Source organism: Moschus berezovskii, chromosome 5, assembly GCF_049115385.1.
Source record: "Moschus berezovskii isolate FMDL1 chromosome 5, NW_MosBer_1.0, whole genome shotgun sequence".
NCBI classification, from domain to species: Eukaryota; Metazoa; Chordata; class Mammalia; order Artiodactyla; family Moschidae; genus Moschus; species Moschus berezovskii.
In genome coordinates, this window is record NC_142464.1 from 105,208,448 (window position 1) to 105,234,453 (window position 26,006).

Below are 26,006 nucleotides of genomic sequence, written 5' to 3' on the forward strand. Positions count from 1 at the left end.
CCTTAACTTAGCCACACGATGGACTTCTCCCTGTAGTTTGTATTTTTCCCCTCCCTCTTTTCTTTCCTTCCGTCCTTCTTTCCTTCATTTCTCCTATCTTCTTTCTTACTTACTTCCTCTCTTCCTCATTTATTTATTTGCCTAACATGATTTTATTGTTGCCCCTTCATTATCAAGGATCTGAAATAACATGTGACACTGTTTACCAATGAGGTATATCATATATAATTCATCCTGCAAAAGTCATTTGGCCAAATAGGATATAAAAAAGTACTTACAGAGTTAGGATGTGTTAATGGAGTGCACAAAAGTATGTTGTGAGGGTCAAATACACTTGCCAAAGAGGCATAAAAATACTCTCATTAAAAGTATAGAGTGAAAAATTAACCTGTGAGATATAAAGCACTATTGTGACTCTTCTCTGTATGAATAAGGGGCTTCCCTGGTGTCTCAGATGGTAAAGAATCTGCCTACAATGCAAGAGACCCAGGTTCAATCCCTGGGTCAGGAAGATTCCCTGGAGAAGGAAATAGCAATTCACTCCAGTATTCTTGCCCGGAGATTCCCACGGACAGAGGAGTCTGTTGGGCTACAGTCTGTGGGGTCACAAAAAGTCAGACATAAATACAAAAGCATGTGCAAACCAAGGTTAAAGTCTAAATGTTTGTGTATAAAACTTTCAGATCTTCATATCTTATAGAGAAAAAAAAAGATTATAGAGCTGTAAAGAATAGACAAAGTGCACTTCCTTTTATTCCCATAATGAACCTGCCTGATACACTGTTTAACACTAAAATGAATTTCTAACTTAACAGGGACCAACCCGCTGATCGTTGACATGGTGCATCAAGTGAAATTCAAAACAACTCATGAAGAAAAGAAGGCATCCAGCTAAACCAAATGATGCTTTTAGAAAGTCACACACTCAGGAATCACTTTGTAGCCCTTGGCTTTTGGTCTGAAGTATTTATTCCCAAGGGGAGAATCGGCCGCTCTCCTGCCCACCAGCACCCTCCTCACGTCTCCCATTTGTCAAACCATTTGTCAACACACAGCAGTCTCCAGAGTGCCTGGACTTTGTCAGATTCTCATCTGGGAAGCAAAGCAAAGCTGTCTTAAGTCACTTGCACAGCCACCTCCTTACAATGACCAGAACCCAGCCTTGGAGAAACCCACCCCTGCTAAACCACATTCAGGGAACAGATCTCTCTGAGTAGCCGTGACACACCTACCTGCTGCTGCTGCTGCTGCTAAGTCGCTTCAGTCGTGTCCGACTCTGTGCGACCCCATAGACAGCAGCCCACCAGGCTCCCCCATCCCTGGGATTCTCCAGGCAAGAACACTGGAGTGGGTTGCCATTCCCTTCTCCAAAACATGAAAGTGAAAAGCGAAAATGAAGTCGCTCAGTCGTTTCCGACTCTTAGCGACCCTATGGACTGCAGCCTACCAGGCTCCTCTGTCCATGGGATTTTCCAGGCAAGAGTACTGGAGTGGGGTGCCATTGCCTTCTCCGACACACCTACCTAGAGGACCATTAAAAACTGGAGGAGCCGAAGGGACAAGAAACAGGAATTGAGACCTGGCTCTGAGTGTCTCCAGGCCTCAGTTTCTTCATCTTTACATGAGACGGCATCTGGACCAGAGGATTTCAAACTTGTTTCCGGCTTTAAATCTCTGTAGCACAAATGAAGATGTCACTAGGCTGTAGTTTACTTTTTCAACTGCTAGATAAAGTTTGAGGGTTCTACAAGTAAAATATTTTAACTTTCTGGATATCTGTCCCAAGTGGACAAAGTGAGACTTATATTCATGTGTGCTTTGGAACTTGGCCTGGTCATCCCAGACATTCTGAAATGAAGGGTACATAACTGAAAGAGCCCAAGCAGGGATGCTATCTGTCTATGCAGGAGAGAAATAGTGGGAAATACAGTTAGAACCCACAGTGGTTAGATGCTTGAAGTAAGTACACCAAGAAAGTAGCATCTTGGTGGCATCACCATCCTCTGAGGTCTAGTCCTGAGCATTCGTGGCTTGTTGTTGTTCAGTTGCTAAGTCACGTCCCACTCTTTGCAACTCCATGAACTGCAGCATACCAGTCTTCCCTGTCCTTTACCGTCTCCCGGAGTTTGCTCAGATTCATGTCCATTGAGTCAGTGATGCCATCCGATTTATGGTTTGGAGCATATTAATAGATATTTCACTTCTCTTTGAGATTAATAGAGTCTACAAAATTGCCTCACATTAGTGAGATAATGATAACTGTCACACAGGACCCTGGCAAACACTTTTCCCACAGTATGTATTTTAGGACATACTCACTTACAGCCTCATTGGGGCTTCCTAGGAGGCTCGGTGGTAAAGAATCCACCTGTCAATTCAAGAGATGCAAGAGACAAGGGTTTGATCCCTGGATCGAGAAGATTCCCTGGAAGAGGCAATGGCAACCCAGTCCAGTATTCTTGCCTGGAGAATCCCATGGTCAGAGGAGTTTGGTGGGCTACAGTCCATGGGGTCGCAGAGTGTTGGACATGAATGCACAACTGAGAACACGTGTACACAATACTGCATTGCCTGCAGGATCTGATAGGGCCTAAAATGCAATTATAGGAAGAATTATAACAAGAAACTGTACTGTCGTACTGCTCAGTTTGGCTGGGTCTATTCAGTCCCCGGCAAATGAGAAACTAAATTCCTCTCGGAAGAGGCCTGCTGAGCAAGCATGAAGTAAGTGCAGATGGGTTTGGATTAAGTCAAGAAAAGCATCATTGTGTCTGATCCACAGGGGCACCTCGCTGTTGGCCAAATCTAATCTGCACTGATAAATGCTTGCTCCATGTCTTCCCTGACCATTTCCAATCTCTCTTTGATGCATGCCGTGAGTCGGTGTACAACAACATCGATGAGGCTGTGGCTCTTGTTTTTATCTTCTGTAGAAGCCTCTTACATATCTCAGTTACAATGGGATGCTTTCCTGATTGTTGCTACTGTTTAGTCACTAAGTCATGCTCTACTCTTTTGTGACCCCATGGACTATAACTCACCAGGATCCTCTGTCCATAGAATTTTCCAGGCAAGAATACTGAAGTGGGTTGTCATTTCCTTCTCCAGGGGATCTTTCCAACCCAGGGATCAAACCTGCGTCTGCTCCATTGACAGGTGGGTTCTTTACCACTGAGCCACCAGGGAAGCCCCACTTTCCTGATTGCACTTCTGCCAACTCTCTTCAGCAGGGAATGGTTTTACAGTTAATTTAAACAGCTAGCAGTTATACACCCTGCTCTAAGGACATCACTCTTATTGTTTTCATTAATTTTAATTAATTAAGCAACCCTCTGAAGTCATTACTATTAATTGTCCTCATTTTACAGATGCAGAAACCAAGACACAAAGAGGTCAGGTAGATTTCTGAGGGTCACACAACTCTAAGCATAGATCTGAGCCCCAGTTCATTCTGCTATCCACCCTGATTGTTTCTAAGAATATTTAATATGCTTATTTTTGCCATTTTTATTATTTGATGATGACAAAATCTTCACATTCAGCTGACACTTTGAAGAAAATATTGTGACTATAACCATTAAAGGTACAAATGACTCAGCATTATATGTCACACACAGAGAAGAATACCTAAAGGAACTCAGTTGTCTTTATAATATCCACTTGTCATCTTCCCATAAGCATAGCACCCATCCCAATTCAGGGATTGTTTTCAAACTGCATAATGTTAATTCTACACACAAATTGTCACTGGGAATATAAAGCCAACTGGATGAAACAGTGTGATGTAAATAATGTACCATTTCTTTCCTCTGGCTATATCAGCCCTCCTATGTGTGTCTGGATGTTCTTACTAAGAAATTATATCATGGCCATAAGAAGTTAATTACACCTTCTCTTTCATAATACTACCCTTACCACATCACTGTCTTCCAGGTTAGCTGAACTAATTCATCCTTTTAATATTTATATTTGAAAGATTCCTTTGAAGCTCCATGGCATCAGGAGGTGAGGGTCTGCAGGAATGATAACAGGCCAGACACAAGCCCTGTTTCTACTGTTTCCTCTCTTTCATGTAAAGACCTGACTTTCAACATCCTGAAATTTCCACTCTGTACTCACCAATGTAGCTGCTGAGTTTCTGTCAGATAGAGAGACAGGATTTTTGGAATTTTCCAAAGAAGTGATTCAGGAAGCTGTAACCTCTATTCAAGTCTGGAACTGGACAATGGTTCTTCTTAAAATGTTTTCTTTTTTTAATAAACAAATTAAAGGACCAAGAATTTCTGTCTTTCCCCTTCCCCTTCCCTTGCTTTGATTTTATGTTTGGTTGCTAAATAGGGGCCAGTTTAAAATATTTCATTTAAGGAAAATCCCAGCAAACTTTCCCCAATTGAACAGGCAAAAAATACTATAATGCTGCATCAATGCTAGATTAAAATTAATTATAAATAATACAAAGAATTTTATTTTAGACTTCATGCTTTACCAAGTAACTCAAGTATTCAATCAATACTTGAATTACCAAGGATAGAATATTACAACCAGTCAGTGAAAGATGAAATGATTCCATTCTAAGTGAATGACTAGATGGATACCAACAGACCTTGAAAAAGAATATCAACTTGTTGTTCATTCTAAAGGAAGATTATCAAATATTCACCTTCCGCATAAGGTCTATGGTTAGTCACTTAAAGACCACGTATACAATATCAAATCTCCCAAGGATTTCTGAGACAATCTTGATTTCAAACATCCTGGCGTGTTCACCCAAGGAAATCACTGAATGTCTCCTTTTAATAATTGTAATATTAACAGTAATATACAGAGTATATTCAGTTCAGTTCAGTTCAGTCGGTCAGTCATGTCCGACTCTGCGACCCCATGGACTGCAGCACGGCAGGCCTCCCAGTCAATCAATCACCAACTCCCGGAGTTTACTCAAACTCATGTCCATTGAGTCAGTGATGCCATCCAACCATCTCATCCTCTGTCATCTCCTTCTCCTCCTGCCTTCAATCTTTCCCAGCATCAGGGTCTTTTCAAATGAGTCAGCTCTTCGTATTGGGTGGCCAAAGTATTGGAGTTTCTACTTCAACATCAGTTCTTCCAATGAATTTTCAGGACTGATTTCCTTTCAGATGGACTGGTTGGATCTCCTTGCAATCCAAGCGACTCTCAAGAGTCTTTTCCAACACCATAGTTCAAAAGCATCAATTCTTCAGCACTCAGCTTTCTTTATAGTCCAACTCTCACATCCATACATGACGACAGGAAAAACCGTAGCTTTGACTAGATGAACCTTTGTTGGTAAAGTAATGTCTCTGATTTTTAATATGCTGTCTAGGTTGGTCATAACTTTTCTCCCAAGGAGTAAGCACCTTTTAATTTCATGGCTGCAATCACCATCTGCAGTGAGTGATTCTGGAGCCCCAAAAGATAAAGTCTGCCACTGTTTCTCCATCTGTTTCCCATGAAGTGATGGGACCAGATGCCATGATCTTTGTTTTCTGAATGTTGAGCTTTAAGTCAGCTTACTCTTTGTCAAACTACGCATCCTAAATTTTTATTTGGAAAACATGGTCAGAAAAGAAATTTGCTTTCTCTGTCATCAATAGGCTTTATGAGGGTGGCCTTTTAAAATATATTGGATAGAACTTGGACTAAAATGAGTTAATTTTAGCAGTTCATGTTTTTGAAACCAGATTGCTTGTGTTCATAGCACAGTCCCCATTTTTTAACTTACTTGTGTGAACTAGGGACTGTAACTTAATCCCACAGAGCTTTAGTTTCCTCATCTATAGTGTAACTAATAAGAGTGTGCATTCCATTGGGTTAAGATAATTTAATAAGATAACGAAGATAAAGTCCTTTCAGTTCAGTTCAGTTCAGTTACTCAGTCGTGTCCGACTCTCCACGACCCCATGAATCACAGCACGCCAGGCCTCCCTGTCCATCACCAACTCCCGGAGTACACTCAAACTCATGTCCACAGAGTCGGTGATGCCATCCAGCCATCTCATTCTCTGTCGTCCCCTTCTCCTCCTGCCCCCAACCTTTCCCAGCATCAGAGTCTTTTCCAGTGAGTCAACTCATCGCATGAGGTGGCCAAAGTATTGGAGTTTCAGCTTTAGCATCAGTCCTTCCAATGAACACCCAGGATTGATCTCCTTTAGAATGGACTGGTTGGATCTTCTTGCAGTCCAAGGGACTCTCAAGAGTCTTCTCCAACACCACAGTTCAAAAGCATCAATTCTTCGGCGATCAGCTTTCTTCACAGTCCAACTCTCACATCCATACATGACCACGGGAAAAACCATAGCCTTGACTAGATGGACCTTGGTTGGCAAAGTCATGTCTCTGCTTTTTAATATACTATCAAGGTTGATCATAACTTTCCTTCCAAGGAGTAAGCATCTTTTAATTTCATGGCTGCAATCAGCATCTGCAGTGATTTTGGAGCCCCAAAAAATAAAGTCTGATACTGTTTCCACTGTTTTTCCATCTATTTCCCATGAAGTGATGGGACCAGATGCCATGATCTTTGTTTTCTGAATGTTGAGCTTCAAGCCAACCTTTTCACTTTAGCACATGCTAAATTCTCAATAAAAGTTAACTCAGTATTTTATCTAAGCTACTAATTAATTTAATTGACAATCAAATGAAGACAGTACAAGTATATTGCCATTTCACCTCAAAAATGGCTCAGTACGTATGAAAAGAAGGGTATAGAATTTGTATGACATATTTGTTGATGTAATTTAACCCATTTCTAGAAAATTATCTCACCACCTATTAATATCTTGCACTCAATTTATAATGTGTAACTACTGTATTTTTGTATAAGTGCCTTTACAATGTGAGAAAATTTTTTTGTCTATTTCTTAGTACCAGTAAGTTATTACCTTCCTCAGTCGTATCTGACTCTTTGTGACCCCATGGACTGTAGCCCACCAGGGTCCTCTATCCATGAGATTTCCCAGGCAAGAATACTGGAGTGGGTTGTCATTTCCTTCTCCAGGGGATTTTCCCTGACCCAGGGATCAAACTGGTATATTCTGAGTCCCTTGCATTGGCAGGCGTACCACTAGCGCCACCTGGGAAGCCCCAGGTTATTACTTTAATTGTGCACTAAAGGATGACCCTTTAGAATGGCAGGATCATCTTTTGCTCCTTACCTGCCTCCATACATTTTCAATTGAATGGAACTGCCTATTACCCCAGGCACAAATTATTTCAGGTATTGCATCAAAGATAAACTCCTTTGCTATTTTCTTTTCTGGTTTGTATATTATTAAGCAATGATACCTATTTTTATAATCATGTCTTATTTTCAATGTCTAATGAAAGGTTATCAAATGAAATATCTATATGGTGTTTTTTTAACTAGAGATAAGAAATATTTATACATGACCTTTTTTTCACCCCTCCTCCAAAAACAACCTATATAAAAGTAATAATCCTAAAAGGCACATAAGCAGGAGAATCTGAGGAAACAAATTTGTGGGGAGTGGTCTTGCTGTTCTATTCGTCCGCCATCTTGTTCTGGTCTCTGGAAACAAATAAGAATCCATTCATTCTTGAAAAGTGAATGTTAAAATAAACAATTACAGAAGTTATAACTGATGCTTGCAGAAAACCAGTTCTGATGGATCTTCTATGGGAAGGATGGATGGCATTATATGCAAGAATCAACTATGTAGTGCTGAAAGTGATTCAGTCATGTCCGACTCTTTACAACCCCATGGACTATGCAGCCCATGGAATTCCCCAGGCCAGAATACTGGAATGGGTAACCTTTCCCTTTTCCAGGGGATCTTTCCAAGTCAGGGATCAGACCCAGGTCTCCTGCATTGCAAAGATTCTTTACCAGTTGAGCCACAAGATAAGCCCTTGTAGTGCTTAAGTAGAATCAAGCACCAAGGGGTGAGAGGAGGGGATGGGGAAGTGGGAGATTTATTGATTGCAAAAGAGTTGGACATGACTGAGCGACTAAATAACAACAAGTTTAAGCCACATAATCTAACATAAATACCTCCCAACCTTGCAGTTGGCACAGCTTCACTCATAGTAGGAATTCAAGAAATGTTAGCTAGATGAATAAATACATAAATGAACTTGGTCCTGAACTATAACAGGATAGAAAATGCAGACTAATGTGTTGTGGCTTTGTTTTATTTTTCTTTCATGTGTTTGGCTTTTGGCAGAATGGTGATCAATTAATTTCCCATTTTAAAGTAGTTTTTTCTTTAGGAAAATGTATGTATGTTCAGTTCAGTTCAGTTGCTCAGTCGTGTCCAACTCTTTGCAACCCCATGGACTGCAGCACACCAGGCCTCCCTGTCCATCACCAACTCCTGGAGCTTGCTCAAACTCATGTCAATCGAGTTGGTGATGCCATCCAACCATCTCATCCTATGTCGTCCCCCTCTTCTGCCTTCAGTCTTTCCCAGCATCAGGATCTTTTCCAGTGAGCCAGTTCTTCACATCAGGTGGTCAAAGTATTGGAGTTCCAGCTTCAGCATCAGTCCTTCCAGGACTGGTTTGCTTTAGGTTTAACTAGTTTGATCTCCTTGCAGTCCAAGGGACTCTAAAGAGTCTTCTCCAACACCATAGTTCAAAAGATCAATTCTTTGGTGCTCAGCTTTCTTTATAGTCCAACTCTCACATCTATACATGACTATTGGAAAAACCATAGCTTTGACTAGATGGACCTTTGTTGGCAAAGTAATGTTTCTGCTTTTTAATATGCTGTCTAGGTTGGCCATAGCTTTTCTTTCAAGGAGCAAGCGTCTTTTATATGTTGGATTGGTCAAAATGTTTGTTCCAGTTTTTTCATACTATCTTACAGAAGAATAATAATCATAATGTTATAATTTAAGAATCCTTCCTACCCCAAGGGGTTATTGTGACTTTCAAATGAGAGCACTCGAATTTACAAATGGTCTACGTAATTAAGTAATTTTTATATCACATCCTTAGAAAAAGTGAAAAGTCCCTGCTACGTTTGTACAGATCTCAACCCTTTCAATCTCCCTTTACATTATCTAGAGGTGTGGGGATGAGGCTAAGGGTAGAGTGGAAAATAGATAAGGGATCATTGGTACAGAAGAAAGTTGGAGAGTCTTTGATCATTTTTGCGATGGTTTAGAGGGATTGTCTTCAGAAGGGATGAATGAGAGAAGGGAGTCACCATTGCTTCCCTCTGTAAGTCAAGTGCTGGATTGTTTTTAGGAAACAAGGTGTGTGAGTCCCTGAAGAAAAAGGTAAGAGATAGCAGTTATAACCATAAAGGGAAGAACAGTCATCTCAGGTTCAAAGTGTGAAAAGCAAAATTAGTCAAGCACTGCTATTTTACGTTTCACTTACACTCAAAGCAAGCAGTATGTGAAAAGTTTAGCCCCTTGCCCCTGCTTCTGAAAGCGGAGGGGAGACACACCATAAAGAGGAATGAGGTTTTCCTGTGTTAAAATAGTAATTATTTGTGGGTGGTATTTTTTAAATATAGCCATGAGTTGCTATTGAAATGCAAATGTGTTTTTATTGCCCTGAAGGAGATGTTGTAAAATAAGAAGAAAAAAAAAAATAGACAATACCCAGAGCTGGAAATTGCCCCCTGGGCCAAGGGCAGATGTTGGGCAAGAGCAAGAACAGGCAGAGAGGCAGGGAGGAGGGGCCGAGAAAGGAAGAAGGAAAAAGGCCAGTGTGGATCCCATGAGAGCTGATTAAAAAGGCTCAGCTGAGCCCAGCTTTTGTCACAATCCAAGAAAAGCATCCCAAGATTTATGGGTGGGATGGTCAACTACTGAGAATGGAAAGACTCTCCCCAATAGAAGCCTATATGGTCAAGCTGATCTTCCTGCCTTTATAATGTGAAATGATGTATATCCCCTCCCCATAAAGTAAAAGCTGACTTGGAAATAATACTGCCTTAGAGAACCCAGATATGGAGCAGAATAGCAGTATCACTAGAGATGAAATCGAGAAGAGGTAGAAAAGGTCATATCTATGTCATATTTGATTGGAGAGATTTCCCACTAATCTTCCTTATCCACTGATTGGGGACAGGAGAGGAAAATTGAAGACTTACTAGGAATGGGCCTGGAAGAAATAGGGAAAAACCACATACTCAAACTCCGATTGTTTCATCACTTTCCCACTTTAAGCCGTACTTGAGTATGAATAAAAACAGCAGCTAAAAACAACACCTGCACAACTTGGTGACTGAGCAATAACAAACTTAGACACAATCATTCATGGACCATTGCTGTTTCTGGATAATTTACTATGTAAAGGCAAAATGCTAAGGTAACTTGAATACATACAGAGGGGCTGGGAAGCAAGAATAAGAACTAAATTCATACTTCTGTGTCTCCTATAGACTCCAAGTGCCTTTGTGTGTGATTCCATGAATGTTAATATGAAACGTCGCAGAACCACACATTTCATTTAGAGGCTGAACTCAAGTCAATTGGTATTTAAATATCAGTTTTTGAATTGATCTGTTCAATCAAAAATTTTGATGAGCAACTTTGCTCGTGGTCCGGTGGCTTAGACTCTGTGCTCCAAATGGAGGGGGCCTGGGTTCCACCCTGGACAAATAACTAGATTCTACATGCCATAACTAAAGATACTGCATGCTGCAACTAACAGCCTGTGCAGACAAATAAAACATGTATATTTTTTTAAAAATTATGAGGAGTGCTTCCTATATGGCACACACCCTGCTGAGTCCTGGAATAGAGCTGTGAGCAGAGGTGGGCATTGGAGAAGGAAATGGCAACCCACTCCAGTATTCTTGCCTGAGAAATCCCACGGTCAGAGGAGCCTGGTGGGCTCTGGTCTATGGGGTCGAAAAGAGTGGGCCACAACTTAGTGACTAAACAACAAAAACAGAGGTGGGCATAGCACATAAACTTTGTGTCCAGATCACAGAGATGAAAAAGTGATAATGAACTACCCTAAGTTCATGCCCTAAGTTACCCAGACTTTTTATCCTTAATCAGCTGGATAACAAGAGACCAACCATTAGATGTGTTTTTAATCAGGGGAAAAAAAGGTGGAATCAATTTATATCGCAGAAAGATGATACTAACTGTATGCAAAACAGATAAACAGGAAGGAGAATCAAGGATTTGAAAGGCTGGAAAACTGTGTCAGAAGGTTACTGCATAACAGTACTTGGGACAAGGAAATATGAACTCAAGTGGTGTCGGTGAGAATATTTTTAAAAGGATCAAATCTTTACCAGAAGCTCTGGCAAAACTTGGGAACAATTAAAGACAGAGAGTTAAAGAGGAAGAAGGAAAGATTACAAAATGATGAGAAGTTTTTGGTTAAGAAAGTCCACATGATGGAGAATAATTCCCAATATAAATGACCTAAGTAATTCTAAGGACGATAGAAAACCAAGAAATTAGTACGTTTTCCTTAAGCTGCTCGTGACTGATAAGATGTGTCAGAATGCTCACAGCTCTCCAGGCACTGAGGTCAAGACTGGTTCTTAGGTTTCTAGGTTTCTTATCTTAAATTCATCAGTGAGATCCTTAATGTTAACATATGTTGCATTAGAGCTGAGTTTGTTTTAGAGTTGGTGGAGATATCCTTCATTACGCCAAAAAAAGGTAAAGTGTCGGAGGAAGAAAAACACATTTGAGAATGACCTCTTATTTATGCTTAAGGATATGGCTTTATCGACTCGGCTCCTTTCACAGACCAGTAGATCTTGTCAGAATACACTAGGTCTCAAGGATCCCAAATTTAAAATTAGAGGGTAAAGATTAAGGATAAAGTGTAAAGAACATTGGATCAGGAAGAACTTTTTTCTCTCCCTAACTCTGCCCTGCCACTTACTAGCTATGTGTCTTGGATAAAAAAAAAAAAAAAGCAACAAACACACTGTAGCTAAATACACACACACACAAACACACAAAACTGGGAAGTTGGTGGCAGTCACTCATTTATTCAACAAGCTTTTATTGGCAGGCTATTTGTGCTAGGCACAGTTCACTACACTGGGGGATGCCAGAAAAGGAATTATACAGTACTAATGGTGAAACTGGGCTTCCCAGGTAAAGAATCTGCAGGCCAATGCAGGAGACACAGGTTCGATCCCTGAGTTGGGAAGATTCCCTGGAGAAGGAAATGGCAACCCTGACTGGAGAACTCTTCAGGAACTCTTGGCTGGAGAATTCCATGGACAGAGGAGCCTGTTGGGCTACAGTCCATGGGGTCACAGAAGAGTCTGACATGACTCAGAGACTCAACAGCAACAGTAATGAAATACAAGACAACATAGTATTGGGAGTACTTCCAGGGTAGACTGTAAAGCTCCCTTTGGCTGTGGAGAGTCTTCATGAAAAAAGTAAAATCTGAACTCTCAAGGGTTGAACAAGTATTTGCCACATGTACCCACTGTGGATGACATTCCTACTAGGAAGAATTGACTAGGAATCAGAAAACTAAAACTATTGTATTGACATTTAAATGTTATATTTTGAAACCAGTCTCATAAGTTTAAAACTTAGAAGATTTCCTTTCAGGAGAAACATATATTTTCTTTTGAGCAGAGGTTCATAGAATGTAAAGAAATTATCCTCTTTGAGAGGAATTAAGGAATTTTAAGATCAATCCTGGATGTTCATTGGAGGGACTGATGCTAAAGCTGAAACTGCAATACTTTGGCCACCTCATGCGACGAGTTGACTCACTGGAAAAGACTCTGATGCTGGGAAAGGTTGAGGGCAGGAGGAGAAGGGGACGACGGAGAATGAGATGGCTGGATGGCATCACCGACTCTGTGCACATGAGTTTGAGTGTACTCCGGGAGTTGGTGGTGGACAGGGAGGCCTGGTGTGCTGTGATTCATGGGGTCGCGGAGAGTCGGACACGACTGAGAGACTGAACTGAACTGAACTGAAAGTCTCAAAAACAGTTGAGCAAGATTAATATTCCCATATTATCTGACAAAGATAAAAATGTTTTAAAATAGTAACATTTATTCAATATGTTTACAACATTCGTGAGTTCTTACAGATATTTCTCTGTTTCACTTTTCTTTGTTCTATTGAAAAGAACTTAATGACCTTAGTAACAACAACAACAAAAAACATCCCACCAAGGATTCTGTTCAATTGTATAAGCATTTATAGAAGCTTCCTGATTTTTTAATCAATGTTTAATATTTATGACTAAGAAAATTGAGGCAATACGAATTTGTGTTTTGAAACAGTTATTCCATAATTCCCATGTATCCACACATGAAGAATCACAGTAGGTCTAACAGGAAACACTTTTTGCTTCTAACTGTAACATTCCAAAAATGTTTTCCCTTGTGTCTTTGAGATGTAGGTTATAATATGTATTTTTAAAGGTAATTTTTATAAATGATGCATTGGACAAACATAGCAACATTTTCATTAAATAATCTAGAATGAAGTGATATAGGATTTTGAAAGGGAAAAAAAATAATCTAGCTATAATTTACTGAGTTTCTACTTTGTGCCAACCACATTACATTCCCTTATTGTGCTCAGTCACTTCAGTCATGTCTGACTCTTTGCAACCTCATGGAACCCACCAGGCTCCTCTGTTCATGGGGATTCTCCAGGCAAGAATACTAGAGTGGGTTGCCATGCCTTCCTCCAGGGGATCGTCCCAACCCAGGGATCAAGTCTGCCTACATTGTCAGGCTGGCTCTTTACCTCTAGCACCACCTGGAAAGCCCACATTATCATAATCAATCCATATAACACCCTTGAGAAATAGAGTTAAGTCTTGTTATTCACAGTAGCAACTTCTACAAAGTCACCACGAACACTGCATTAATGGCTATGAAACCATTGTTCCTGGAGAAATAGCGGGTTATATTCCTGGGAGCCTCTGGTCATAATATTTTCATCAACAAATCAATACATAGCTTCTTTTTATGTGTATTTCTGTTTAAAGACAACTTATCTAATATATATTGTTGATTTATGAACACTGAACTCATGGCCAGCATTTAGCCATAACTCCTGCCTGAGTGAAGTTTATATAACTCACAGATTTTTCCCATAAAGCACATCACAGCCTTATGCTAAAGAACACTAGACACACTTGAACACTCTGCTTGGGGCCATACTGGAGGCAAAATCACCAACAAAAAGAACAAAAATGTGAGAAACATGGCGTCAGCTAGACTGTAAACAGGAGACCTTTTTAGTATGAGAGCTGAAATACGATGGTGGCATGTTGCCTTGTTCAGCTTCAGCTGGGCATGTGCGTAGTGGGCAGTTCACCTTTTTCACCGCCCTGCATATGTTCATGAATGCCTGCGAAAGTGCCAAACATTGATTTTGAGAATACAAATAAATATTAGCGAGTAGGTGAACTTGCAATGACAGAATCTGCAAATAATGAAGACTGACTGTAATTACTATTACTCCTAGGTAATAGAGAACTAAAAATTTAGAGAGCTTAAATAATTTGACCGAGGACATCCAGAAATAACTGACTATAAAAAATTACTCAAACAGTCTCATGTAGGGACTTCAATTTTTTCAAATAGTCAATGTGACAGAAAGTTTAGGAACATAGGTCCTGAAACTGAGTGGCTGGGTTCAAATCCTAGTTCCACCATTTACTATGCGTTTGGCCTTGGCAAATTGGAACCCCTCCAAGCCTGATTACTTCACTGGTAAAATGGGGATGATACTGATCAGTACAGAGTCAGGTGACTGTGAGGATTAAACAAAGAATTCCTGGGAAATAACCAGCATAGCTCTTAGCTTCTGAAAGTGCTCAGCAACTGTTAACGGCTTCAGTTCACTTCAGTTCAGTTCAGTCGCTCAGTTGTGTCCCACCCTTTGCAACCCCATGGACTGCAGCACGCCAGGCCTCCCTGTCCATCACCAACTCCCAGAGTTTACCCAAACTCATGTCCATTGAGTTGGTGATGCCATCCAACCATCTCATCCTCTGTCGTCCCCTTCTCCTCCCACCTTCAATCTTTCCTAGCATCAGGGTCTTTTCCAGTGAGTCAGTTCTTCTCATCAGGTGGCCAAAGTATTAGAGTTTCAGCTTCAGCATCAGTCCTTCCAATGAATATTTAGGACTGATTTCCTTTAGGATGGACTGGTTGGATCTCCTTGCTGTCCAAGGGACTTTCAAGAGTCTTCTCCAACACCACAGTTCAAAAGCATCAATTCTTCGGTGATCAGCGTTTTTCATAGTCCAACTCTCACATCCATACATGACTACTGGAAAACCCATAAGCACTGTATTACTCTTTCTATTGCTGCCATATACTGACCATCAACAGAGTCAAACACTGAAATAGGAACATAGTATTTGTGTACTCTTTCCAACAAACTTATGAAAAATTTTTTCAAGTCCCCTAAAAGTCATTAGTAGAGAAACCAAGATTTGATTTCAACTCTTTGACTCCAGCCGATGTACTCTTAACACATCCTCCCACTGCCTCTCGGTCCATCACTGCAGGATCTGTATTTGAAGAACAATTATTTCCTTGGTATGACATGCACCATAAAATAATGTACTATCCTCTTCCATCTGCTCTGTGCTTCTAGATACTATTTCAGATAAATTGGAAATTCTTTAATTGAAAATGAACCTATTTCAGCACCCTGAAATATTCTTTACAATTTTTAAAACGCTCATCTTTATGTTTTGTGTCCTATTAGTTGCTCAGTCAACACTCTGCTACCCCATGGACTATAATCTGCCAGGCTCCTCTGTCCATAGGGATTCTCTAGGCAAGAATACTAGAGTGGGTTGCCATGCTCTCCTCCAGGGGATCTTTCTAACCCAGGGATCTAACCCAGGCCTCCCGCATTGCAGGCAGATTCTTTACCATCTGAGCCACCAGGGAAGCCCAAGAATATTGGAGTGGGTAGCCTATTCCATACAGTCAATAGCCATATTTTTTCCTAGACTTCTTTTTTCATTTATTTATTTTAATTGGAGGATAATTACTTTACAATATTGTGATGGTTTTTGCCATACATCAACATGAATTGGCCACAGGTATACATGTGTCCTCCCCTTCTTGAACCCCACCCCCACCTCCCTCCCCACCCCATCCCTCTGGGTTGTCTCAGAGCACCAGTTTTGGGTGTCCTGCTTCATGCATCAAACTTGCACTGGTCATCTATTTTACATATAGTAATGTACATGTTGGAGAAGGCAATGGCAAGCCACTCCAGTACTCTTGCCTAGAAAATCCCATGGATGGAGGAACCTGGTAGGCTGCAGTCCATGGGGTCACACAGAGTCGGACACGACTGAAGTGACTTAGCAGCAGCAGCAGCAGCAGCAGCAGCAATGTACATGTTTCAGTGCTATTCTCTCAATCATCCTACTCTGGCCTTTTTCCACTGAGTCCAAAAGTCTGTTCGTTGTGTCTGTAATTCCTTTGCTGCCATGTATGTAGGATCATTGCTTTTGAAATATTTTAAAACCCATTGGTTTGAAATATTTCATTGCTTCCTCAACACCATAGTATTGTAGACATCAGATTTTTCAAGAGGCATTTAAAGTAATATGACGGCAATGACTGTTTGTATCCATTTGGCTAGGCTATGGTACCTGTTTCATCAAAGACTAGTCTAGATATGGCTGTGAAGATATTTGTGGATGTGATCAACATTTACAATCAGTTGAACTTAAGATTGTTTTCCAGAGTGGGGTGGGCTCATCCAATTATTTGAAGGTCCTATAAAGAAATGTATTTATTTGGCTATGCTGGGTCTTAGTTTTGGCATGTGGGTCCTTTTAGTTGTGGCATGTGGGATCTTTAGTTGTGGCATGTTGGATCTAGTTCCCTGATCAAAGATTAAGCATGGACCCCTTGCACTGGGAACATGGAGTCTTAGCCACTGGACCACCAGGAAAGTCCTCAATTGAAAGTCTTGAGAGCAGAAGAACCCTGAGTAATCCATTGACCAACTGCTTTTGTTTGCCCAGGATAGATTAAGTGGGACATGGACTTTTCCATCCTATGCCAGGACAGATTTGGACAAACCAAGACAAGTTGGTCACGCTACCTTAAAGTTTATCTTCCCTGCAGCAAATCACAGGATGAAAAGAAATATTAGTGTTACACAGATTTGCAGGATCTTTCCAATTATTGTTGACACAAGTTATCTAGCCAATCACAAGTCAGACTGTATTAACACTGCACTAACTTGCGTGGGTGTATGGCAAAGTACACATAACACAAAATTTACCTTGTAAACCATTATAAAGGTACACACCAATGTGCAATCATCACCACTAAGCTACTTGCAGAATTTTTGCATCACCCCAAACAGAATCTCATATCCATTAAACAGTCACTCTCCTCAACTCCTGGCAACTACCAATCTGTTTTGTCCCTCTATGGATTTGCTTACTCTGGCAAATATATCACAGTGAATTAAAATGCTGCCTGAAGGAACTCAACAACATGGATTATGAGAAAGAATGAGGACAAGTGTATTGAGCTTTAAATTATTTATTCATGCATTCGACAACTGTTTATGAAACAGCTACTATGAACCAGATGCTTTTCACGATAATGAGGCTCTAACTGTCCTCAGAGTCATGGGGTTGACACAGAATATCAGTCACTAGTGGCAAAATGATTGGATGTACTGAGTTTATGGGAAAATGAAAATGAAGCCACTGTAAGTCAGAGCCTTGTTTTTTCTTGTCCTGTTTCTATGTGGACAGAGATAGGTGACATCAGGAAGCAATTTTTCTCAACTGGCATGAAGACAAGGGTGGCCACAATGGAAGAGCAGGAGAATAAGACTCGACTATAGTCATGGAAAATAAAAACTTCTGCTTTTTCGTGGCATTAAAAAAAAATCTATCCAAACTGCTTTGAATGGTGCTTAGCTATGCATTCGGATATCACTCTCTGATAAATACTATAAAACACCTGTGTCAAGTAATAAAAGTCAACAACATCCCTTTCCTATCAGGACTTCATCTTTATTCATTAGTGGTTCGTAGGACTTCTACCACGGCCTGGCAGAGAGATCCAAACAGGTCCACCTCTCTACTGAGCTAGAGATAAGTACTTCCACAAAATCTTACCATTATGATGCTACATAGATCATGTTTACAGTCCTGTAATAAAGCCACTAATAACACTTTGTACTTAGGAACTGCCTCCCACTGAAAATCTCAAATGTTTTATAGACCATAAATTCTCCCAACACCCTTCATAAGATAAAGAATAATTACGCTCCCCTAATAACATAAATCTGAAACTGCAATACTTTGGCCATCTCATGCGACGAGTTGACTCACTGGAAAAGACTCTGATGCTGGGAAAGGTTGGGGGCGGGAGGAGAAGGGGACGACAGAGAATGAGATGGCTGGATGGCATCACCGACTCTGTGGACATGAGTTTGAGTGAACTCCGGGAGTTGGTGATGGACAGGGAGGCCTGGCGTGCTGTGATTCATGGGGTCGCGGAGAGTCGGACACGACTGAGCGACTGAACTGAACTGAATAACATAAAACCAGAAACTAGCTTAGCTGAATGACTTGCCCAAGGCCACTTATGCAAGACAGAAATCCTCTTGTTCTGGAGATTAAGTGGGGCCCATTTTGGACCAAAGGGTTGATACTTGATCCCAGAGACTGTTTCTATTTCCCCTTTCTTTTTCTACCAATTTCTGGCAACTCTCCTAAGTTTCCCTCAAGGTGTTAACTGATACCAGTTGATAATGCTGAAGGTGTTAGCCTTCCCAAGGATATCTACCTTTTATTAGGGAGCTCTTGAAGCCTGGCTGGATTTCAAGAACTAAGGAAAGGAGCTCTTTGAACCGCTGAAGGAAAGTTTGTTCCCTTCTCCACCCACCTACACTGTTGGTGGGAATGTAACTTGGTACAGCCACTATGAAGAATAGTATGGAGTTTCCTTAAAAAACCTCAAAATAGAGCTACCACTCCTGGGCATATATCCAGAGAAAAACATGATCCAAAAGGATCATGCACCCCGATGATCATTGCAGCACTGTTTACAATATCAACCTAAGTGGAAGCAGCCTAAATGTCCATCAACAGAGGAATGGATAAAGAGGATGTGGTACATATATACAATGGAATACTACTCAATCATGAAAAATGAAATAATGCCATTTGCAATACCATGGATGGACCTAGAGAGTGTCATACTGAGTGAAGTAAGTCAGATGGAGAAGAAATATCATATGACATCCCTTATATGTGGAATTTAAAAAGATGATACAAATGAACTTTCTTACAAAATAGAAACAGACTCACAGACTTGAACAAGCTTATGGTTGCCGGAGGGAAGGATGGGGGGAGGGGATAGTTAGGGTGGTTGGGATCAACATGTACACTCGGCTATATTTTAAATGAATAATCAACAAGGACCTACTGTACAGCACATGGAACTCTGCTCAGTGTAGTATGGCAACCTGGATGGGAGGGGCTTGGGGGAGAATGCAGACATGTATACATATGGCTGAGTCCTTTTGCTGTTCACCTGAAACTATCACAACATTGTTTGGTAATCAACTATATCTCAATACAAAATTAAAAGTTTGAAAAGCAAAAAAAGGAAGTTTGTTCCCTTCTCATCACTCACACAGTGTACAGCCCAGGGGACCATTCACCCCCACCACCCTGGAGACTATCTCCAGAGAGAAAGCTCTTATCCTACTACATCAGCCAGTGTACCTCCAGGTTGTGCTCTGGCTTAACCACAGAAATGGAAACAAAAGAATTATCTTTGTGGCAAGAACTTTCTGACATCAGGACCCATCTGGTTGTATTAGGCAGCAGGATCCCTGAGAATACTTTATCGCTCCATTCTTTATGCCCAAATATTGTTAGTGAGTGAATTCTTTCTTGACATGGGCTGGGAATACAATCCAAACACTGCCACCAGGTGGGATCTCTTTCAACTAGCAGGACAGACATTTCCCACAGAATTTCCAAGATCAACAGCATTTAAGATCTCCTTCTACCTAAATGGGAGGAAATTGAACAGTTTGAAACCACTAGAAAAATACTTGGTTGTCCATTGCCCTTTGTTGTTTAATTGCTAAGTTGTGTCTGACTCTTGCGACCCCGTGGACTGTAGCCTGCCATCGCCCCTTTGTTGAAACTTATATCTGATTCCCTAAAGTAATTTCGAATGGTCTGTTACACATTATTCAAAAGGAAAGTGAAACTTTAAGTTTAATAGGGACTAGGGGCTGAGGTTTACTGTATGATCATTGACACATCTTTTATGATACGCATCATTTAAAAGTATTGGAGAAGGCAGTTACACTTATATTATGTACAAGTACTGAACACACAGAGAAAAATATAGGGGGGAAAAAAAACATTTTTCTCCCCACCTTTTTAATCACTGGACGAGAAGTAGTACTGCTTTTCTTTAAAAAGGAAATTCTTTTCTGCTATCAACCTGAGTCTTGAGAGATAACACACTATCCCAAGTTGAAAAGCAGAAAGCTTCTCTTTTTCAGCTTCATGTCATCTTAGGTGGCAGAATTAGTATATCACTATTTGTGCCTCAGTGTTAGGGGCTTCCCTGGTGGCTCAGAGGTAAAGAATCTGCCCATAACGAAGGAAACCCAGGTTCGATCCCTGGGTTGGGAAGATCCCCTGGAGAATGAAATGGCAACCAGAATTCTTTCCTTGGAAATCCCAAGGACAGAGGAGCCTGGCAGGCTATAGTCCATGAGGTCTCAAAGAATCAGACCTGATTGAGCGATTGAGCAGGCATTCATGTTCTTATTTTAACTGCTTTTCTAAAGGGTATTTATGGATGCAAAGCCCTCACCCATGATTCTTGACCTCAGGAACTGCATTCTAAATAGAAAATGTATGGCAAAACCAACCAATATAATATTGTAAAATACTTAGCCTCCAATAAAAATAAATAAATAAATAGAAAGGCAAATGTACACAAATGAGCATTTTATATGGTCAGTTAGCTTCTCATATGCTTGTATATTAGACATAATAATGGCCTGGAGTCATCCAGACTTTATGGAAAAAAAAAATCAGAACTGTGCTGACCTGGAGAGGATTCACTTCTTGGTTTGTATTGGATTTCACAGTAGGAGGAAATTTGCACCAGAGTTTTAAAGCAAGAAAAGCTGCCACAGCAGCATGGATAGGAGAGGAGTTGGGGGTAGAATGGATAATATTCGGGGCTTCCGTAGTGTCTCAGTGGTAAAGAAACTGCCTTGTAATGCAGGAGCTGCAGGAGACAGGTTCAATCCCTGGGTTGGGAAGATCCCCTAGCAGAGGGCATGGCAATCCACTAAAGTGTTCTTGCCTAGAGAATCCCATGGACAGAGGAGCCTGGTGGACCACATCCATAGGTCGAAGAGAATCAGATGCAATCGAAACAACTTAGCATGCACGCACACATATACACAGATACATATATACGTATGGTTGAGTCCCTTTTTTGTTCACTTGAAACTATCACAGAATTGTTAATTGGCTATACTCCAATATGTGTGTGTGTGTTAGTCACTCAGTTGTGTCTAACTCTTTGTGACCCCATGGATTATAGCCTGCCAGACTCCACTGCCCATGGAATTCACCAGGGAAGAATACTGGAGTGGGTAGCCATTTCCTTTCTCCAAGGGATCTTCCCTACCCAGGGATCAAAACCAGGTCTCCTGCATTGCAGATAGATTCTTTACCATCTGAGCCACCAGGGAAGCCTATACTACAATATAAAGAAATTCATTTTTTAAAAATTACAGCTGCCACAGAACAGCATCAGATTGCTTGAGGGCATTCCTTGTCAACTCCTTAGAATTCAAAAATTTATGCTGAACTAGCTACAAAGATAATCATGAACCCCTTTTTAATTATTTACCCTCCCTTCAAAACATGGGTTTCAATAAAAAAAATGTGTTTTGTACTTAGTATAGATGGAGGATAATCAAAATGGAAAAAAAGCAGGCTTTGGTCTTGCTGAGCTCAGGATCTGTCAGTTTCCATTCAATGTTAATTCCAGCTCAGCCAAATCCTACTCAGCTTGCCCAGCGCTAGCCAGACACTCCTGCTCTGTTTACAGCTCAGCAATAGTTACCAGGATTGAGGACATGGATACCTGAAGTATTTATACAGCGTTTGTGCAATCACTCTTCATTGCCTAGTAAAAGACGGGTTTGCAGAGGCTGGCTCCTTGCCAGAGTTATCTAGATCTTCATTTTATAAGGTAAGAATTTACCCCAGAGTTCAAAAATTGAAAAACAGGGTGGAGGAGTTGGTGGTGGTAATCACTTGTGGTCAAAGAAAGCTGTTTGCTTTTCTGTGGGCAGATATCCAGGGGCAGTTTGAAATGACTTCCCTCAAGGAAGAAATGACAGAAAAACACCTGGAAATCCTGAAGTGAAAGTAGAGAATAAAATTAGTTCCCAGTGGTGATATTTATCACATCTACACACTCTATCTGTCTCTATTTTTCAAGGATTCTTCACCATAACTAAGGGGCTTCCCTGGTGGCTCAGCAGTAAAGAATCTCCCTGCAATGTAGGAGACACAGGTTCTATCCCTGGGTTGGGAAGATTCCCTGGAGAAAGGAATGGCAACCCACTCCAGTATTCTTGCCTGGGAATTCCCATGGGCAGTGAAGCCTGGCATGCTATAGTCCGTGGGGTCACAAGAGTTGGACACAACTTAGTGACTAAACCACCATCACCACACCATACCTAAGCAACTTTAATTGATCCTGTTAAGGTTTTTACATGGGTCATCTGAGCAGTTACACCTAGAAATTTATGTGCAGGGTGAAAAGGCAGATGGTTGCAGCCATGCCAATGATGTATCCCTGGGTTGCTGAAGTGAAAAATGAGATCACCTCCCTCCAGGGACTGGAGGGTCAGAAACCTCTTTAATTCACAGTCTTATTGCCAGCCATCTCATGGACTGCATGCAGGTAGGACCAATGGGAAAGAGGAAAGACAAAAGGAGGTAAAGTTAAGAGAGTGAGAGGATTTCCCTGATGATTCAGGTGTTAAGAACATACTTGCCAATGCAAGGAACACGAGTTTGATCTCTGGTCCAAGAAGATCCCACACACTGCAAGGCAACTAAGCCCATGCCCCACAGCTATTGAGACCATGCTCAAAAGCCCATGCTCCGCGAAAAGAGAAGCCACCATAATGAGAAGTCCACTCTGCACAACTAGAGAAAGCCCACATGCAGCAATGAAGACCCAGTGCAGACACAAATAAATAAAATAAAATAAGAAGGGGGTGGGAAGAGGTAGAGAGAGAGGAGCGGTGGTGAGCCTGAAGGCAGAAGAGGAATGAGGCAGCCACTTGTATTTCTGCATTGCCAGCTAATCCTCACTGTTGGGGGCTTAGAACCATAATTCCCTGGGAGAGTACTATGAAAATATGAATGGAAATGTTCACTGAATTGCATATGGAACCACTTCCAGGGCACAAAACACTTTAAGTATTATGCTTTTGGAAACTCAGTTTAAGAACCAGTCTCCAAAAGGATGAGTGAGAATCAAGAGATGAATTCTAGGAAGAGGAGATTGTTCATTTGTTTTAATGTAACAGCTTTTCCCCAAAGAATAAAACGAGCAAACTGCCATGTACAGGAACAGCTAAGTCCAAGAGACAGATATATGAAGTAAAAAGGTCTTTAAGAGACTGTAAAGATTGAAACACAAATTACAGCAGAAGGATGCCACCTGAACTGCCTGCAGGAAGAAACTGATCAGGATGGTGGAAAGAGTTCCACAAGCAAATCCCATAGACAACATGTAGAAAACAACGGGCTAGGCACCTGAGGAGACACTCCAACTGCCAAACCACAAAAGACTAAATGAACAGCCAGGGGAAGGAGGGCTTCAAGACGGGCTTGCAAAGTTTCTCATGCTGTCACTCAAGCATGACACTAAGCATTCTACCAAGGGGAGAATAGCCACTGTTACAAGTAAAATTCTTAAAAAGAACAAAATAAAGAAAGAAAAAAAAATACAAATTTTTTTTTTATTTTAAAAAATAGAGAAAATTATTTTCTTTTTCTTGGGGGAGGGGGCATATTTCTCAAAGCATCATTATCAGTTGAAATTATCAGTATAGGTGGAATTGAAAATACAAGAGAAATATGACCAGGCATGTCAATCAGTTATGAAACTTCAGTGAGCATGTTGTTCTGATATGTTCCTTACGAAGCAGAATCAACATAGTTAAGCATTAAAAAAGGATGCAATCCCCTCAGCGTATAATTTCTCTAATTTTTTATTAAGCAGAAAAAAGTCAAAATACTGTATGATTCTAAAGATACAATTAACACAGAGATATATTCTATGCCCTAGGCATAGAAAAAGGAAAATTTGAGAAGTTATACCCCAAGATTCTAATTTTGGTTTTGTTTGGGTCCTATGATGATGGGTGATGTGAAAATATATAAAATACTGTTTCTGCCCTCAAGGATCTGACTAATTCATTTTCCTTATTATATTGATTTAGTCATCTTTAATTTTCATATCATTCAAATTTTAAGGACTGTCTTAGTTGAAAAGCAGTTGAAATGAATTCAGGGGAAAAAAGGAAATAATCAAAAGCTAAAATCAAATTATTTTGTATTATAGGAAGAAAAACATCTTTTATTCTATATAGTTAGACAAGAAAACAAATGTGTTTGGGTGAAGATATCTGGTGTAACACCCTTTCAGCTTATCACTATTCAACTGGATTCTGTTCCACAAATATTATATTAAGCATGTAATGAAATGTAAGGAAATTGGAGGAAGGCAGTGGAGCTAAACGATGAACGACTCTCCCTGCCTTCAAGGCCTTTGTATCTAACAAGATGTCAGGTCACTGTAATGTCACTTCCATCTCTCTCCAACCCCAAGCCTATGCCTGGATTCTTACCTGATTTTCTTAGTTAGGACAGAAAATAGGACTGAGCCTTTGGGAGAAATCCTCTGAGTGACTGAATAGTCTCAACGTGGATCATTAAGAAAGTGTTAGATCCTCAGTCTCTGGAAAGCCCTCAGCAGATCCTCCTTCAATCGTTATGAATCAATTTCCCCTCACTCAGGTCTCAGTTCAAATGCTGGGTCCTCAGAGAGATGTCTCCTGACCACCTTACCATTCTGGAATGCCCCAACATCCCCATCACTTCCTTCCACATATACACACTATTCTGGAGCTTATTGCATTGTTTTATTATCTTCATGATGCTTCTATGAAATTGTTAAATCTTTGATTTTATTGTCCATTTCTCTTGAAATATAAACCCTGTGAAGATAGGATTTCAAAGGTCTTTTGTATGGCTATATCCTCAACTTTTAGAACAGCATATGACTCATAATGTATGCTCAATAAATATTTATGAACAAATGAGGAAGCACCTGCCTGTGTCTTTCTGGGTCTTGCTATCTTGACCCTAAATTAAAAAAAAAAGTAAGCAATCAGTTTATTCCCACTGCATCTGCAGCATTTAGAGGGATTTCTGATACATGGTGGGTGTTCAGTTAAATGTTGCTGTTGTTCAGTCACTAAGTCATATCCGACTCTTTGCAACCCCATGGATTGAAGCATGCCAGGCTTCCCTGTCCTTCACTATCTCCTGAAGTTGTTCAAATTCATGTCCATTGAGTTGGTGATGCTATCTAAGCACCTCATCCTCTGCTGCCCCCTTCTCCTTTTGCCTTCAGTCTTTCCCAGCATCAGGGTCTTTTCCATTGAGTCGGCTCTTTGCATCAGGTGGCCAAAGTACTGGAACTTCAGCTTCAGCATTGGTCCTTCCAATGAATGTGCAAGGTTGCTTTTCTTTAGGATTTATCTCCCTGCTGTCCAAGGGACTCTCAAGAATCTTCTCCAGCACCATAATTCTAAAGCATCAATTCTTTATCACTCAGCCATCTTTATGGCCCAACTCCCACATTCGTACATGGCTACTGGAAAACCTTAGCTTTGACTATATGGAACTTCATTGGCAAAGTGATGTCTCTGCCTTTTAATACACTGTCTAGGTTTGTCATA